The sequence below is a fragment of the Panulirus ornatus genome, chromosome 18, assembly GCF_036320965.1.
Source record: "Panulirus ornatus isolate Po-2019 chromosome 18, ASM3632096v1, whole genome shotgun sequence".
NCBI classification, from domain to species: Eukaryota; Metazoa; Arthropoda; class Malacostraca; order Decapoda; family Palinuridae; genus Panulirus; species Panulirus ornatus.
Genome location: NC_092241.1, coordinates 47,202,568 through 47,222,309, shown reverse-complemented (window position 1 = coordinate 47,222,309; position 19,742 = coordinate 47,202,568). Strand labels below are relative to the sequence as shown.

Below are 19,742 nucleotides of genomic sequence, written 5' to 3'. Positions count from 1 at the left end.
ACGAAGGGTCTTCTTTATATGATTAAAGAAAAGGATTGAATAATTGCAAACATTTTGCTTTTAGATGAGCTGATTAAACAATGAAGTTTAGAAATTATCTAAGCAATTAGTGTCTGTAATGCATTACAGAGAGAAGTTTTGATTTGAAGGAAGCATTTTGATACATGGTTATTTATCCCAGGATGAGAAGGTTCTTAGCTTTACAATAATCAAGTTTTTCTATGGTTCTGAGCAATGCCTTTCGGACTGTGTACCTTTTTCTTTTAGCAGGTATATTTCAGCCATTTTGAAATGAAGATTACTAAAGGGACAGTGTTGGCATATTTGGCTGACCCTCTGATTGCATTAAGGTTTAAAGAAGTGTGATAGCAACACATTTGTATATTCGTAGGTACAGTGAAACCTCTGTTATCCAAAATGATTGTTGAATCAGGTGCTTTGGAGAAAATGTCTGGTTATTTGAGGTTTTTGAAGAACAGAGTACAACTCGAGTTTAGGCTGATTGAGGGTCTTGCATGCCTTGAGAGTGTTAGGTTGGGACTCGCTACTGAATGAGTACCTCTATCTTATGCTTTTTGGTGATGCCATAAATAGTTTTCATGGTGACGTTGAAGTCCTTCAAAAGGGCCACTTTGGACTCGCCCTTAGCCAGCCTCGTGCACAACTCCATCTTTTCAAGGCTTAAAACATTCCTCTTGTGTTTCTTGCAAGATATAGATGGCTTTTAGGAGCTTAAAAGGGACCAAATACACTGATGTGCAAGACCAGCAAAATATCACACCAAAAAGCATATGAAAGATGGTAAACATTCACCAGTGCCACAAAACACAGGTTGTTGAGTAAACTAATCACTATGGTGCGAGTAAACTAATTTTATGGTGCAGTGCACATGCAACATGAAATATTTTTGGATATCTTTTAACTTTTTGATTTTTCGGGTGACCAAGGGTAGCCAGACAAAATTGGAAGATGTGTTCTTTTGAACATTTCATTGTCTCAGATCATGGATAATAGATTTTACTGTATTACCTGTCGGTAAGATTCACTTTTATTGTAGAAAGTCTGTTTATTTCGGGAGAAAAGTTTGTGTGGCTAAGGATCGTCTGGTATTCTAAAGTATGTTCTCTTCACTTTGCAGCATTGTAAGATCTAGTTTTAATTGATTCGAGTGCTATCTTTCTACTTTGAAGAGGGATGTCAAATCACTGATTCAGGTGACTGTTGGGCAAGATATTCATTTATGAGTGACCAATCATTAAGTGGTGGTATTATCGGTGGCCACACTCTTTCCAGTAAAAGATAGATATAGTGAGAGATATGCATCACAAACTTCACAAAGCTCTGGTATGGTGGACTAACTCAGAAAACCTGCAGGAATGCAGTCTCATTTTAAATGCAGAAGATTCAAAAAGACATATTTAACACTGGGTAAGGCTGCTGTTCTTCGGAGAGTTCATTTTTGTATTTCCATCGTATAAGAGGTAATAGGGATCATTTTGTGTTCCTTTCTCATATGAATATTTTCCATTTGTGTGTCTGTCCATCATTTGTCCATATGTCTATCTGTTGTCCATTGTCAAGAGTCACCCTTATACTTGAAGCATAACATCTTTTTATTCTCCCTAAAGTTTAATGATGCTCTCTCACACCAACTCTCTTTTGCCCTCATGTTCAACCCTTATTCCTTCCTCTTAACCTCTTGCCTCTTTCTCTTTCACATCTCCCAGTCATTTGCACTCCTTCCTGCAAGTATCGTCCAAATGCCTCTCTTTTTTCTTTCACCAACAACTTTTCTTCTTCATCCCATCACTCACTACCCTTTCCAATCTGCCCACCTCCCCCCTTTCTCATGCCACATGCATCTCTTGCACATGCTATCGCTACTTCCCTAAATACATCCCATTCCTCACCCTTTCCCCTTACATCATTTGCTCTCATCTTTTGCCATTCTTCACTCAGTCTCGCCTGGTACTTCCTCACACAAGCCTCCTTTCCAAGCTCACCTACTCTCACCACTCTCTTCTCTCGACATTCTCTTCTTCTTTTTTGGAAACCTCTACAAATCTTCACCATCTCCTCAAGATAGTGATCAGACATCCCACCAGATCCCCCCCTCAGCACATTAACATCCAAAAGTTTCTCTTTTACACACCTATCAATTAACACGTTATCCAATGATGTCCTTCGACCATCTCTCCCACTTACATACATATACTTGTGTATATCTCTCTTTTTAAACCAGGTATTCCCAGTCACCAGTCTTTTTCAGCACACAAATCCACAAGCTCTTCACCATTTCCATTCATAACACTGAATACCCCATATACCCCAATCATACCCTCATCTGCCACATTACTCACCTTTGCATTTAAATCACCCATCACTATTACCTGGTCTTGTGCACCAAAACCACTGACACACTCACTCAGCTGCTCCCAAAACACTTGCCTCTCATGATTTTTCTTCTCATGACCAGGTGTGTAGGCACTAATAATCGCCCCTCTCTCTTGATCCACTTTCAGTTTTACCCACATCAGTCTAGAATTTACTTCTTTATGCTCTTATCACACTCTCCCACAATTCCTGCTTCTGGAATAATGCTACTTCTTCCTTAGCTCTTGTCCTCAAGCCAACCCCTGACTTTACTCCTAAGATTTTTCCAAACCATTCTTCCTTTTCACCCTCAAGCTTTGTTTCAGTGAGAGCCAGAACAGCCATGTTTTTTCCTCAAACATACTACCTATCTCTTTTTTCTTCTCTTCTTCGTTACATCCACACACATTCAGACACCCCAATCTGAACCTTCGAGGAGGATGAGCACTCCCTGCTTCACTCCTTCTGTTTCCTCTTTTAGAAATTGAAATATTATACTTGATCGCCATTTCCCATTTCAGCAAGGAAGTGCCAAGAAACAGACGAAGAGAGATCCATCCATTCATATAAACACCTATATACATGCATGCTCACACCCATACATATGCATACATATACATACATACACAACCATATACATATATACCCATGTACACATTCATACTTCCTTGCCTTCATCCATTCCCGGCACCTCCCCGCCCCACAGGGAACAGCATCACCACCCCGGGTCAGCAAGGTAGTGCCAGGAAAACAGACGAAAAAGGCTACATTCGTTCATGCTTAGTCTCTGTCTGTCATGTGTAATGCATATATACATAAGCACACACACGCGTGCACACACACACACACACACACACACACACACACACACACACACACACACATATATATATATGAGAGTTGGGGTGAGAGAGTATCATTAAATTTTAGGGAGAATAAAAAGATGTTCTGGAAGGAGGTAAATAAAGTGCGTAAGACAAGGGAGCAAATGGGAACTTCAGTGAAGGGCACAAATGGGGAGGTGATAACAAGTAGTGGTGATGTGAGAAGGAGATGGAGTGAGTATTTTGAAGTTTTGTTCAATGTGTTTGATGATAGAGTGGCAGATATAGGGTGTTTTGGTCGAAGTGGTGTGCAAAGTGAGAGTGTTTGGGAAAATGATTTGGTAAACAGAGAAGAGGTAGTAAAAGCTTTGTGGAAGATGAAAGCCGGCAAGGCAGCAGGTTTGGATGGTATTGCAGTGGAATTTATTAAAAAATGGGGTGACTGTATTATTAACTGGTTGGTAAGGTTATTTAATGTATGTATGACTCATGGTGAGGTGCCTGAGGATTGGCGGAATGCGTGCATAGTGCCATTGTACAAAGGCAAAGGGGATAAGAGTGAGTGCTCAAATTACAGAGGTATAAGTTTGTTGAGTATTCCTGGTAAATTATATGGGAGGGTATTGATTGAGAGGGTGAAGGCATGTACAGAGCATCAGATTGGGGAAGAGCAGTGTGGTTTCAGAAGTGGTAGAGGATGTGTGGATCAGGTGTTTGCTTTGAAGAATGTATGTGAGAAATACTTATAAAAGCAAATGGATTTGTATGTAGCATTTATGGATCTGGAGAAGGCATATGATAGAGATGCTCTGTGGAAGGTATTAAGAATATATGGTGTGGGAGGCAAGTTGTTAGAAGCAGTAAAAAGTTTTTATCGAGGATGTAAGGCATGTGTACGTGTAGGAAGAGAGGAAAGTGATTGGTTCTCAGTGAATGTAGGTTTGCGGCAGGGGTGTGTGATGTCTCCATGGTTGTTTAATTTGTTTATGGATGGGGTTGTTAGGGAGATAAATGCAAGAGTTTTGGAAAGAGGGGCAAGTATGAAGTCTGTTGGGGATGAGAGAGCTTGGGAAGTGAGTCAGTTGTTGTTCGCTGATGATATAGCGCTGGTGGCTGATTCATGTGAGAAACTGCAGAAGCTGGTGACTGAGTGTGGTAAAGTGTGTGAAAGAAGAAAGTTAAGAGTAAATGTGAATAAGAGCAAGGTTATTAGGTACAGTAGGGTTGAGGGTCAAGTCAATTGGGAGGTAAGTTTGAATGGAGAAAAACTGGAGGAAGTAAAGTGTTTTAGATATCTGGGAGTGGATCTGGCAGCGGATGGAACCATGGAAGCAGAAGTGCATCATAGGGTGGGGGAGGGGGCGAAAATCCTGGGAGACTTGAAGAATGTGTGGAAGTCGAGAACATTATCTCGGAAAGCAAAAATGGGTATGTTTGAAGGAATAGTGGTTCCAACAATGTTGTATGGTTGCGAGGCGTAGGCTATGGATAGAGTTGTGCGCAGGAGCATGGATGTGCTGGAAATGAGATGTTTAAGGACAATGTGTGGTGTGAGGTGGTTTGATCGAGTAAGTAACGTAAGGGTAAGAGAGATGTGTGGAAATAAAAAGAGCGTGGTTGAGAGAGCAGAAGAGGGTGTTTTGAAATGGTTTGGGCACATGGAGAGAATGAGTGAGGAAAGATTGACCAAGAGGATATATGTGTTGGAGGTGGAGGGAACGAGGAGAAGAGGGAGACCAAATTGGAGGTGGAAAGATGGAGTGAAAAAGATTTTGTGTGATCGGGGCCTGAACATGCAGGAGGGTGAAAGGAGGGCAAGGAATAGAGTGAATTGGATCGATGTGGTATACCGGGGTTGACGTGCTGTCAGTGGATTGATTCAGGGCATGTGAAGCGTCTGGGGTAAACCATGGAAAGCTGTGTAGGTATGTATATTTGCGTGTGTGGACGTATGTATATACATGTGTATGGGGGTGGGTTGGGCCATTTCTTTCGTCTGTTTCCTTGCGCTACCTCGCAAACGCGGGAGACAGCGACAAAGCAAAAAAAAAAAAAAATATATATATATATATATATATATATATTATTATTATTATTATACTTTGGGAATACCTGGTTTAAAAAGCGAGATATAAATAAGTATACTTATGTAAGTAGGAGAGATGGCCAGAGAGCGTTATTGGATTACGTGTTAATTGACAGGCGCGCGAAAGAGAGACTTTTGGATGTTAATGTGCTGAGAGGTGCAACTGGAGGGATGTCTGATCATTATCTTGTGGAGGCTAAGGTGAAGATTTGTATGGGTTTTCAGAAAAGAAGAGTGAATGTTGGGGTGAAGAGGGTGGTGAGAGTAAGTGAGCTTGGGAAGGAGACTTGTGTGAGGAAGTACCAGGAGAGACTGAGTACAGAATGGAAAAATGTGAGAACAATGGAAGTAAGGGGAGTGGGGGAGGAATGGGATGCATTTAGAGAATCAGTGATGGATTGCGCAAAAGATGCTTGTGGTATGAGAAGAGTGGGAGGTGGGTTGATTAGAAAGGGTAGTGAGTGGTGGGATGAAGAAGTAAGAGTATTAGTGAAAGAGAAGAGAGAGGCATTTGGACGATTTTTGCAGGGAAAAAATGAAATTGAGTGGGAGACGTATAAAAGAAAGAGACAGGAGGTCAAGAGAAAGGTGCAAGAGGTGAAAAAAAGGGCAAATGAGAGTTGGGATGAGAGAGTATCATTAAATTTTAGGGAGAATAAAAAGATGTTCTGGAAGGAGGTAAATAAAGTGCGTAAGACAAGGGAGCAAATGGGAACTTCAGTGAAGGGCGCAAATGGGGAGGTGATAACCAGTAGTGGTGATGTGAGAAGGAGATGGAGTGAGTATTTTGAAGGTTTGTTGAATGTGTTTGATGATAGAGTGGCAGATATAGGGTGTTTTGGTCGAGGTGGTGTGCAAAGTGCGAGGGTTAGGGAAAATGATTTGGTAAACAGAGAAGAGGTAGTAAAAGCTTTGCGGAAGATGAAAGCCGGCAAGGCAGCAGGTTTGGATGGTATTGCAGTGGAATTTATTAAAAAAGGGGGTGACTGTATTGTTGACTGGTTGGTAAGGTTATTTAATGTATGTATGACTCATGGTGAGGTGCCTGAGGATTGGCGGAATGCGTGCATAGTGCCATTGTACAAAGGCAAAGGGGATAAGAGTGAGTGCTCAAATTACAGAGGTATAAGTTTGTTGAGTATTCCTGGTAAATTATATGGGAGGGTATTGATTGAGAGGGTGAAGGCATGTACAGAGCATCAGATTGGGGAAGAGCAGTGTGGTTTCAGAAGTGGTAGAGGATGTGTGGATCAGGTGTTTGCTTTGAAGAATGTATGTGAGAAATACTTAGAAAAGCAAATGGATTTGTATGTAGCATTTATGGATCTGGAGAAGGCATATGATAGAGATGCTCTGTGGAAGGTATTAAGAATATATGGTGTGGGAGGCAAGTTGTTAGAAGCAGTGAAAAGTTTTTATCGAGGATGTAAGGCATGTGTACGTGTAGGAAGAGAGGAAAGTGATTGGTTCTCAGTGAATGTAGGTTTGCGGCAGGGGTGTGTGATGTCTCCATGGTTGTTTAATTTGTTTATGGATGGGGTTGTTAGGGAGGTGAATGCAAGAGTTTTGGAAAGAGGGGCAAGTATGAAGTCTGTTGTGGATGAGAGAGCTTGGGAAGTGAGTCAGTTGTTGTTCGCTGATGATACAGCGCTGGTGGCTGATTCATGTGAGAAACTGCAGAAGCTGGTGACTGAGTTTGGTAAAGTGTGTGAAAGAAGAAAGTTAAGAGTAAATGTGAATAAGAGCAAGGTTGCTAGGTACAGTAGGGTTGAGGGTCAAGTCAATTGGGAGGTGAGTTTGAATGGAGAAAAACTGGAGGAAGTGAAGTGTTTTAGATATCTGGAAGTGGATCTGGCAGCGGATGGAACCATGGAAGCGGAAGTGGATCATAGGGTGGGGGAGGGGGCGAAAATTCTGGGAGCCTTGAAGAATGTGTGGAAGTCGAGAACATTATCTCGGAAAGCAAAAATGGGTATGTTTGAAGGAATAGTGGTTCCAACAATGTTGTATGGTTGCGAGGTGTGGGCTATGGATGGAGTTGTGTGCAGGAGGATGGATGTGCTGGAAATGAGATGTTTGAGGACAATGTGTGGTGTGAGGTGGTTTGATCGAATAAGTAACGTAAGGGTAAGAGAGATGTGTGGAAATAAAAAGAGCGTGGTTGAGAGAGCAGAAGAGGATGTTTTGAAATGGTTTGGGCACATGGAGAGAATGAGTGAGGAAAGATTGACCAAGAGGATATATGTGTCGGAGGTGGAGGGAACGAGGAGAAGAGGGAGACCAAATTGGAGGTGGAAAGATGGAGTGAAAAAGATTTTGTGTGATCGGGGCCTGAACATGCAGGAGGGTGAAAAAAAAAAAAAATATTTATATTTATTTTATTTTGCTTTGTCGCTGTCTCCAGCATTAGCGAGGTAGCGCAAGGAAACAGACGAAAGAATGGCCCAACCCGCCCACATACACATGTATATACATACACATCCACACACGCAAATATACATGCCTATACATCTCAATGTACACATATATATACACACACCGACATATACATATATACACATGTACATAATTCATACTGTCTGCCTTTATTTGTTCCCATTGCCACCTCGTCACACATGGAATAACAACCCCCTCCCCCCTCATGTGTGCGAGGTAGCGCTAGGAAAAGACACCAAAGGCCCCATTCGTTCACACTAAGTCTCTAGCTGTCATGTAATAATGCACCAAATCCACAGCTCCCTTTCCACATCCAGGCCCCACACAACTTTCCATGGTTTACCCCAGACGCTTCACATGCCCTGGTTCAATCCATTGACAGCACGTCGACCCCAGTATACCACATCGTTCCAATTCACCCTATTCCTTGCACGCCTTTCACCCTCCTGCATGTTCAGGCCCCGATCACTCAAAATCTTTTTCACTCCATCTTTCCACCTCCAATTTGGTCTCCCACTTCTCCTCGTTCCCTCCACCTCCGACACATATATCCTCTTGGTCAATCTTTCCTCACTCATTCTCTCCATGTAACCAAACCATTTCAAAACACCCTCTTCTGCTCTCTCAACCACGCTCTTTTTATTTCCACACATCTCTCTTACCCTTACATTACTTACTCGATCAAACCACCTCACACCACATATTGTCCTTAAACATCTCATTTCCAGCACATCCACCCTCCTGCGCACAACTCTATCCATACCCCACGCCTCACAACCATACAACATTGTTGGAACCACTATTCCTTCAAACATACCCATTTTTGCTTTCCGGGATAATGTTCTCGACTTCCACACATTCTTCAAGGCTCCCAGAATTTTCGCCCCCTCCCCCACCCTATGATTCACTTCCGCTTCCATGGTTCCATCCGCTGCCAGATCCACTCCCAGATATCTAAAACACTGTACTTCCTCCAGTTTTTCTCCATTCAAACTTACCTCCCAATTGAATTGACCCTCAACCCTACTGTACCTAATAACTTGCTCTTATTCACATATACTCTTAACTTTCTTCTTTCACACACTTTACCAAACTCAGTCGCCACCTTCTGCAGTTTCTTGCATGAATCAGCCACCAGCGCTGTATCATCAGCGAACAACAACTGACTCACTTCCCAAGCTCTCTCATCCAGAACAGACTGCATACTTACCCCTCTTTCCAAAACTCTTGCATTCACCTCCCTAACAACCCCATCCATAAACAAATTAAACAACCATGGAGACATCACACACCCGTGCCACAAACCTACATTTACTAAGAACCAATCACTTTCCTCTCTTCCTACACGTACACATGCCTTACATCCTCGATAAAAACCTTTCACTGCTTCTAACAACTTGCCTCCCACACCATATATTCTTAAAACCTTCCACAGAGCACCTCTATCAACTCTATCATATGCCTTCTCCAGATCCATAAATGCTACATACAGATCCATTTGTTTTTCTAAGTATTTCTCACGTACATTCTTCAAAGCAAACACCTGATCCACACATCCTCTACCACTTCTGAAACCACACTGCTCTTCCCCAATCTGATGCTCTGTACATGCCTTCACCCTCTCAATCAATACCCTCACATATAATTTCCCAGGAACACTCAACAAACTTATACCTCTGTAATTTGAGCACTCACTTTTATCCCCTTTGCCTTTGTACAATGGCACTATGCAAGCATTCCGTCAATCCTCAGGCACCTTACTTCCATTGTTCTCACCTTTTTCCATTCCATATATATATATATATATATATATATATATATATATATATATATATATATATATATATATACACACACACACACATTTTTTTTCATACTCTTCGCCATTTCCCGTGTTAGTGAGGTAGCGTTAAGAACAGAGGACTGAGCCTTTTATGGAATATCCTCACTTGGCCTCATTCTCTGTTCCTTCTTTTGGAAAATTAAAAGTGAGAATGGAGGATTTCCAGCCCCCCGCTTTCTTCCCTTTTAGGTTCTTTCATGGACATGCAGAAATACATGGGAAGTATTCTTTCTCCCCTATCCCCAGGGAAAATACACAGACATACAGACATATAGATATATACACATGTACATCATTCTTAATTGCTGCCTTTATTCATTCCTGTTGCCACCCCACCATCCATGGAATGACAACCCCCTCCCTCCTGCATGTGTGCAAGGTAGTGCTAGGAAAAGACAACAAAGGCCACATTCGTTCATACTCAGTGTCTAGCTGTCATGTTTAATGCACAGAAACCTCAGCTTCCTTTCCACATCCAGGCCCCACAAAACTTTCCATGGTTTACCCCAGACACTTCACATGCTCTGGTTCAATCCATTGACAGCACATCAACCCTGGTATACCACATCATTCCAATTCACTCTATTTCTTGCACACATTTCACCCTCCTGCATGTTCAGGCCCCAATCGCTCAAAATCTTTTTCATGCCATCTTTCCACCACCAATTTGGTCTCCCACTTCTCCTCGTTCCTTCCACCTCTGACACATATATTCTCTTTGTCCATCTTTCCTCACTCATTCTCTCCATGTGACCAAACCACTTCAAAACACTCTCTTCTGCTCTCTCAATCATACTTTATTACCACACATCACTCTTATCCTTTCATTACTTAACCGATCAAACCACCTCACACCTCATATTGTCCTCAAACATCTCATTTCCAACACATCCACCCTCCTCCGCACAACTCTATCTATAGCCCACGCCTAAAAACCATATAACATTGTTGGAACCGCTATTCCTTCAAACATACCCATTTTTGCTTTCCGAGACAGTGCTCTCGCCTTCCACACATCTTTCAACACTCCCAAACTTTCGCCACCTCCCCCACCCTGTGACTAGCTTCTGCTTCCCTGGTTCCATCTGCTGCCAAATCTTGTTCCAGATATGTAAAACACTTCAATTCCTCCAGTTTTTCTCCATTCAAACTTACCTCCCAGTTGACTTTTCCCTCAACCCTGCTGTACCTAATAACCTTGCTCTTATTGATATTTACTTTCAGATTTATTCTTTCACACACTTTACCAAACTCAGTCACCAGCTTCTGCAGTTTCTCACCCGAATCAGCCTCCAGCACTGTATCATCAGCGAACAACATCTGACTCACAACCATGGAGACATCATGCACTCCTGCTGCAAGTCGACATTCACTGAAAACCAGTCACTTTCCTCTCTTTCTCTTTGTACACATGCCTTACATCCTCGATAAAATTTTTTCACTGCTTCTGACAACTTGCCTACCACACCATATATTCTTAATTCCTTCTACAGAGCATCTCTATCAACTCTATCATATGCCTTCTAGAGATGCATAAATGCTACATACAAATCCATTTGCTTTTCTAAGTATTTTTCACGTATATTCTTCAAAGCAAACACCTGATCGACACATCCTCTACCACTTCTGAAACCACACTGCTCTTCCCCAATCTGATGCTGTGTACATTCCTTCACCATCCAGTTAATACCCTCCCATATAATTTCCCAGGAATACTCAATAAACTTATACCTCTGTAATTTGAGCTTTCACCTTTTTCCCATTTGCCATTGTGCAATGGCACTGTGCATGCATTCCACCAGTCCTCGGGCACCTCACCATGAGTCATACATACATTAGATATCCTTACCAACTAGTCAACTACACAGGCACCCCATTTTTTAATAAATTCCACTGCAATACCATCCAAACCCACTGCTCTGCTGGCTTTCATCTTCCGTAAAGGTTTTACTACCTCTTCTATTTTTACCAAATCATTTTCCACAATCCTATCACTTTGCACACCACCTCGACCAAAATTTTCACCCTATATCTGCCACTCTTATCATCAAACACATTCAACAAACCTTCAAAATACTCACTCCATCTCCTTATCACATCACCACTACTTGTTATCACCTCCCCATTTGCCCCCTTCACTGATGTTCCCATTTGTTCCCTTGCCTTACATATTTTATTTACCTCCTTCCAAAACATCTTTTTATTCTCCCTAAAATTTGATGATACTCTCTCACCCCAACTCTCATTTGCCCTCTTTTTCACCTCTTGCACCTTTCTCTTGACCTTCTGCCTCTTTCTTTTATACATCTCCCAGTCATTTACATTATTTCCCTGCAAAAATCATCCAAATGCCTCTTCTCTTTCACTAATAATCTTACTTCTTCATCCCACCACTCACTACCCTTTCTAATCTGCCCACCTCCCACGCTTCTCATTCTACAAACATCTTTTGCACAAGCCATCACTGCTTCCCTAAATATATCCCATTCCTCCCCCACTCCCCTTATGTCCTTTGTTCTCACCTTTTTTCATTTTGTAATTAGTCTCTCCTGGTACTTCCTCACACAAGTCTCCTTCCCAAGCTCACTTGCTCTTACCACTATCTTCACCCATCACCCCAACATTCTATCTACTTTTTGAAAACCTCTACAAATTTTACGTTCGCCTCCACAAGATAATGATCAGACATCCCTCCATTGCACCTCTCAGCACATTAACATCCAAAAGTCTCTCTTTCATGCGCCTGTTAATTAACAGTTAATCCCAATAACACTTCTGGCCACATATCCTACCTACTTACATTTTTTTTTTTTTTTTTTTTTTTTTTTTATACTTTGTCGCTGTCTCCCACGTTAGCGAGGTAGCGCAAGGAAACAGACGAAAGAATGGCCCAACCCCCCCCCCCATACACATGCTACATTTACACACGTCCCACACACGCAAATATTCATACCTACACAGTTTCCATGGTTTCCTACCCCAGACGCTTCACATGCCCTGGTTCAATCCATTGACAGCACGTCGACCCCAGTATACCACATCGTTCCAATTCACCTATTCCTTGCACGCCTTTCACCCTCCTGCATGTTCAGGCCCCGATCACTCAAAATCTTTTTCACTCATCTTTCCACCTCCAATTTGGTCTCCCTCTTCTCCTCGTTCCCTCCACCTCCGACACATATATCCTCTTGGTCAATCTTTCCTCATCAGGGTGGGGGAGGGGGCGAAAATCCTGGGAGACTTGAAGAATGTTGGAAGTCGAACATTATCTCGGAAAGCAAAAAATGGGTATGTTTGAAGGGAAAAGTGGTTCCACATGTTGTTGGTTGCGAGGCGAGGCTAGGATAGAGTGTGCGCAGGGGCATGGATGTGCTGGGAATGAGATGTTTAGGACATGTGTGGTGTGAGGTGTTTGATCGAGTAATTTGTAAGGGGAAAAGAGATGTGTGGAAATAAAAGGGTGGTTGAGAGAGCAGAAGAGGGTGTTTTGAAATGGTTGGCCATGGAGAGAAAGAGTTGGAAAGATTGACCAAGAGGTATATGTGTGGAGGTGGAGGACGAGGAGAAGTGGGAGACCCAAAATTTAGGTGGAAAGATGGAGTGAAAAAGATTTTGTGTGATCGGGGCCTGAACATGCAGGAGGGTGAAAGGAGGGCAAGGAATAGAGTGAATTGGATCGATGTGGTATACCGGGGTTGACGTGCTGTCAGTGGATTGATTCAGGGCATGTGAAGCGTCTGGGGTAAACCATGGAAAGCTGTGTAGGTATGTATATTTGCGTGTGTGGACGTATGTATATACATGTGTATGGGGGTGGGTTGGGCCATTTCTTTCGTCTGTTTCCTTGCGCTACCTCGCAAACGCGGGAGACAGCGACAAAGCAAAAAAAAAAAAAAAATATATATATATATATATATATATTATTATTATTATTATACTTTGGGAATACCTGGTTTAAAAAGCGAGATATAAATAAGTATACTTATGTAAGTAGGAGAGATGGCCAGAGAGCGTTATTGGATTACGTGTTAATTGACAGGCGCGCGAAAGAGAGACTTTTGGATGTTAATGTGCTGAGAGGTGCAACTGGAGGGATGTCTGATCATTATCTTGTGGAGGCTAAGGTGAAGATTTGTATGGGTTTTCAGAAAAGAAGAGTGAATGTTGGGGTGAAGAGGGTGGTGAGAGTAAGTGAGCTTGGGAAGGAGACTTGTGTGAGGAAGTACCAGGAGAGACTGAGTACAGAATGGAAAAATGTGAGAACAATGGAAGTAAGGGGAGTGGGGGAGGAATGGGATGCATTTAGGGAATCAGTGATGGATTGCGCAAAAGATGCTTGTGGTATGAGAAGAGTGGGAGGTGGGTTGATTAGAAAGGGTAGTGAGTGGTGGGATGAAGAAGTAAGAGTATTAGTGAAAGAGAAGAGAGAGGCATTTGGACGATTTTTGCAGGGAAAAAATGAAATTGAGTGGGAGACGTATAAAAGAAAGAGACAGGAGGTCAAGAGAAAGGTGCAAGAGGTGAAAAAAAGGGCAAATGAGAGTTGGGATGAGAGAGTATCATTAAATTTTAGGGAGAATAAAAAGATGTTCTGGAAGGAGGTAAATAAAGTGCGTAAGACAAGGGAGCAAATGGGAACTTCAGTGAAGGGCGCAAATGGGGAGGTGATAACCAGTAGTGGTGATGTGAGAAGGAGATGGAGTGAGTATTTTGAAGGTTTGTTGAATGTGTTTGATGATAGAGTGGCAGATATAGGGTGTTTTGGTCGAGGTGGTGTGCAAAGTGGAGGGTTAGGGAAAATGATTTGGTAAACAGAGAAGAGGTAGTAAAAGCTTTGCGGAAGATGAAAGCCGGCAAGGCAGCAGGTTTGGATGGTATTGCAGTGGAATTTATTAAAAAAGGGGGTGACTGTATTGTTGACTGGTTGGTAAGGTTATTTAATGTATATATGACTCATGGTGAGGTGCCTGAGGATTGGCGGAATGCGTGCATAGTGCCATTGTACAAAGGCAAAGGGGATAAGAGTGAGTGCTCAAATTACAGAGGTATAAGTTTGTTGAGTATTCCTGGCAAATTATATGGGAGGGTATTGATTGAGAGGGTGAAGGCATGTACAGAGCATCAGATTGGGGAAGAGCAGTGTGGTTTCAGAAGTGGTAGAGGATGTGTGGATCAGGTGTTTGCTTTGAAGAATGTATGTGAGAAATACTTAGAAAAGCAAATGGATTTGTATGTAGCATTTATGGATCTGGAGAAGGCATATGATAGAGATGCTCTGTGGAAGGTATTAAGAATATATGGTGTGGGAGGCAAGTTGTTAGAAGCAGTGAAAAGTTTTTATCGAGGATGTAAGGCATGTGTACGTGTAGGAAGAGAGGAAAGTGATTGGTTCTCAGTGAATGTAGGTTTGCGGCAGGGGTGTGTGATGTCTCCATGGTTGTTTAATTTGTTTATGGATGGGGTTGTTAGGGAGGTGAATGCAAGAGTTTTGGAAAGAGGGGCAAGTATGAAGTCTGTTGGGGATGAGAGAGCTTGGGAAGTGAGTCAGTTGTTGTTCGCTGATGATACAGCGCTGGTGGCTGATTCATGTGAGAAACTGCAGAAGCTGGTGACTGAGTTTGGTAAAGTGTGTGAAAGAAGAAAGTTAAGAGTAAATGTGAATAAGAGCAAGGTTGCTAGGTACAGTAGGGTTGAGGGTCAAGTCAATTGGGAGGTGAGTTTGAATGGAGAAAAACTGGAGGAAGTGAAGTGTTTTAGATATCTGGAGTGGATCTGGCAGCGGATGGAACCATGGAAGCGGAAGTGGATCATAGGGTGGGGGAGGGGGCGAAAATTCTGGGAGCCTTGAAGAATGTGTGGAAGTCGAGAACATTATCTCGGAAAGCAAAAATGGGTATGTTTGAAGGAATAGTGGTTCCAACAATGTTGTATGGTTGCGAGGTGTGGGCTATGGATGGAGTTGTGTGCAGGAGGATGGATGTGCTGGAAATGAGATGTTTGAGGACAATGTGTGGTGTGAGGTGGTTTGATCGAATAAGTAACGTAAGGGTAAGAGAGATGTGTGGAAATAAAAAGAGCGTGGTTGAGAGAGCAGAAGAGGATGTTTTGAAATGGTTTGGGCACATGGAGAGAATGAGTGAGGAAAGATTGACCAAGAGGATATATGTGTCGGAGGTGGAGGGAACGAGGAGAAGAGGGAGACCAAATTGGAGGTGGAAAGATGGAGTGAAAAAGATTTTGTGTGATCGGGGCCTGAACATGCAGGAGGGTGAAAAAAAAAAAAAAATATTTATATTTATTTTATTTTGCTTTGTCGCTGTCTCCAGCATTAGCGAGGTAGCGCAAGGAAACAGACGAAAGAATGGCCCAACCCGCCCACATACACATGTATATACATACACATCCACACACGCAAATATACATGCCTATACATCTCAATGTACACATATATATACACACACCGACATATACATATATACACATGTACATAATTCATACTGTCTGCCTTTATTTGTTCCCATTGCCACCTCGTCACACATGGAATAACAACCCCCTCCCCCCTCATGTGTGCGAGGTAGCGCTAGGAAAAGACACCAAAGGCCCCATTCGTTCACACTAAGTCTCTAGCTGTCATGTAATAATGCACCAAATCCACAGCTCCCTTTCCACATCCAGGCCCCACACAACTTTCCATGGTTTACCCCAGACGCTTCACATGCCCTGGTTCAATCCATTGACAGCACGTCGACCCCAGTATACCACATCGTTCCAATTCACCCTATTCCTTGCACGCCTTTCACCCTCCTGCATGTTCAGGCCCCGATCACTCAAAATCTTTTTCACTCCATCTTTCCACCTCCAATTTGGTCTCCCACTTCTCCTCGTTCCCTCCACCTCCGACACATATATCCTCTTGGTCAATCTTTCCTCACTCATTCTCTCCATGTAACCAAACCATTTCAAAACACCCTCTTCTGCTCTCTCAACCACGCTCTTTTTATTTCCACACATCTCTCTTACCCTTACATTACTTACTCGATCAAACCACCTCACACCACATATTGTCCTTAAACATCTCATTTCCAGCACATCCACCCTCCTGCGCACAACTCTATCCATACCCCACGCCTCACAACCATACAACATTGTTGGAACCACTATTCCTTCAAACATACCCATTTTTGCTTTCCGGGATAATGTTCTCGACTTCCACACATTCTTCAAGGCTCCCAGAATTTTCGCCCCCTCCCCCACCCTATGATTCACTTCCGCTTCCATGGTTCCATCCGCTGCCAGATCCACTCCCAGATATCTAAAACACTTTACTTCCTCCAGTTTTTCTCCATTCAAACTTACCTCCCAATTGAATTGACCCTCAACCCTACTGTACCTAATAACTTGCTCTTATTCACATATACTCTTAACTTTCTTCTTTCACACACTTTACCAAACTCAGTCGCCACCTTCTGCAGTTTCTTGCATGAATCAGCCACCAGCGCTGTATCATCAGCGAACAACAACTGACTCACTTCCCAAGCTCTCTCATCCAGAACAGACTGCATACTTACCCCTCTTTCCAAAACTCTTGCATTCACCTCCCTAACAACCCCATCCATAAACAAATTAAACAACCATGGAGACATCACACACCCGTGCCACAAACCTACATTTACTAAGAACCAATCACTTTCCTCTCTTCCTACACGTACACATGCCTTACATCCTCGATAAAAACCTTTCACTGCTTCTAACAACTTGCCTCCCACACCATATATTCTTAAAACCTTCCACAGAGCACCTCTATCAACTCTATCATATGCCTTCTCCAGATCCATAAATGCTACATACAGATCCATTTGTTTTTCTAAGTATTTCTCACGTACATTCTTCAAAGCAAACACCTGATCCACACATCCTCTACCACTTCTGAAACCACACTGCTCTTCCCCAATCTGATGCTCTGTACATGCCTTCACCCTCTCAATCAATACCCTCACATATAATTTCCCAGGAACACTCAACAAACTTATACCTCTGTAATTTGAGCACTCACTTTTATCCCCTTTGCCTTTGTACAATGGCACTATGCAAGCATTCCGTCAATCCTCAGGCACCTTACTTCCATTGTTCTCACCTTTTTCCATTCCATATATATATATATATATATATATATATATATATATATACACACACACACATTTTTTTTCATACTCTTCGCCATTTCCCGTGTTAGTGAGGTAGCGTTAAGAACAGAGGACTGAGCCTTTTATGGAATATCCTCACTTGGCCTCATTCTCTGTTCCTTCTTTTGGAAAATTAAAAGTGAGAATGGAGGATTTCCAGCCCCCCGCTTTCTTCCCTTTTAGGTTCTTTCATGGACATGCAGAAATACATGGGAAGTATTCTTTCTCCCCTATCCCCAGGGAAAATACACAGACATACAGACATATAGATATATACACATGTACATCATTCTTAATTGCTGCCTTTATTCATTCCTGTTGCCACCCCACCATCCATGGAATGACAACCCCCTCCCTCCTGCATGTGTGCAAGGTAGTGCTAGGAAAAGACAACAAAGGCCACATTCGTTCATACTCAGTGTCTAGCTGTCATGTTTAATGCACAGAAACCTCAGCTTCCTTTCCACATCCAGGCCCCACAAAACTTTCCATGGTTTACCCCAGACACTTCACATGCTCTGGTTCAATCCATTGACAGCACATCAACCCTGGTATACCACATCATTCCAATTCACTCTATTTCTTGCACACATTTCACCCTCCTGCATGTTCAGGCCCCAATCGCTCAAAATCTTTTTCATGCCATCTTTCCACCACCAATTTGGTCTCCCACTTCTCCTCGTTCCTTCCACCTCTGACACATATATTCTCTTTGTCCATCTTTCCTCACTCATTCTCTCCATGTGACCAAACCACTTCAAAACACTCTCTTCTGCTCTCTCAATCATACTTTATTACCACACATCACTCTTATCCTTTCATTACTTAACCGATCAAACCACCTCACACCTCATATTGTCCTCAAACATCTCATTTCCAACACATCCACCCTCCTCCGCACAACTCTATCTATATCCCACGCCTAAAAACCATATAACATTGTTGGAACCACTATTCCTTCAAACATACCCATTTTTGCTTTCCGAGACAGTGCTCTCGCCTTCCACACATCTTTCAACACTCCCAAACTTTCGCCACCTCCCCCACCCTGTGACTAGCTTCTGCTTCCCTGGTTCCATCTGCTGCCAAATCTTGTTCCAGATATGTAAAACACTTCAATTCCTCCAGTTTTTCTCCATTCAAACTTACCTCCCAGTTGACTTTTCCCTCAACCCTGCTGTACCTAATAACCTTGCTCTTATTGATATTTACTTTCAGATTTATTCTTTCACACACTTTACCAAACTCAGTCACCAGCTTCTGCAGTTTCTCACCCGAATCAGCCTCCAGCACTGTATCATCAGCGAACAACATCTGACTCACAACCATGGAGACATCATGCACTCCTGCTGCAAGTCGACATTCACTGAAAACCAGTCACTTTCCTCTCTTTCTCTTTGTACACATGCCTTACATCCTCGATAAAATTTTTTCACTGCTTCTGACAACTTGCCTACCACACCATATATTCTTAATTCCTTCTACAGAGCATCTCTATCAACTCTATCATATGCCTTCTAGAGATGCATAAATGCTACATACAAATCCATTTGCTTTTCTAAGTATTTTTCACGTATATTCTTCAAAGCAAACACCTGATCCACACATCCTCTACCACTTCTGAAACCACACTGCTCTTCCCCAATCTGATGCTGTGTACATTCCTTCACCATCCAGTTAATACCCTCCCATATAATTTCCCAGGAATACTCAATAAACTTATACCTCTGTAATTTGAGCTTTCACCTTTTTCCCATTTGCCATTGTGCAATGGCACTGTGCATGCATTCCACCAGTCCTCGGGCACCTCACCATGAGTCATACATACATTAGATATCCTTACCAACTAGTCAACTACACAGGCACCCCATTTTTTAATAAATTCCACTGCAATACCATCCAAACCCACTGCTCTGCTGGCTTTCATCTTCCGTAAAGGTTTTACTACCTCTTCTATTTTTACCAAATCATTTTCCACAATCCTATCACTTTGCACA

At 42.5% G+C, this 19,742-nt stretch overlaps 1 protein-coding gene across 3 annotated transcripts in view; it reads left to right on the top strand.

Moving 5' to 3' along the window:
- The window catches only part of LOC139755054 (USP6 N-terminal-like protein), a 335,539-nt gene that overhangs the window by 155,960 nt on the left and 159,837 nt on the right, over positions 1–19,742 (top strand). The gene's annotated exons all lie outside the window — the stretch shown is intronic.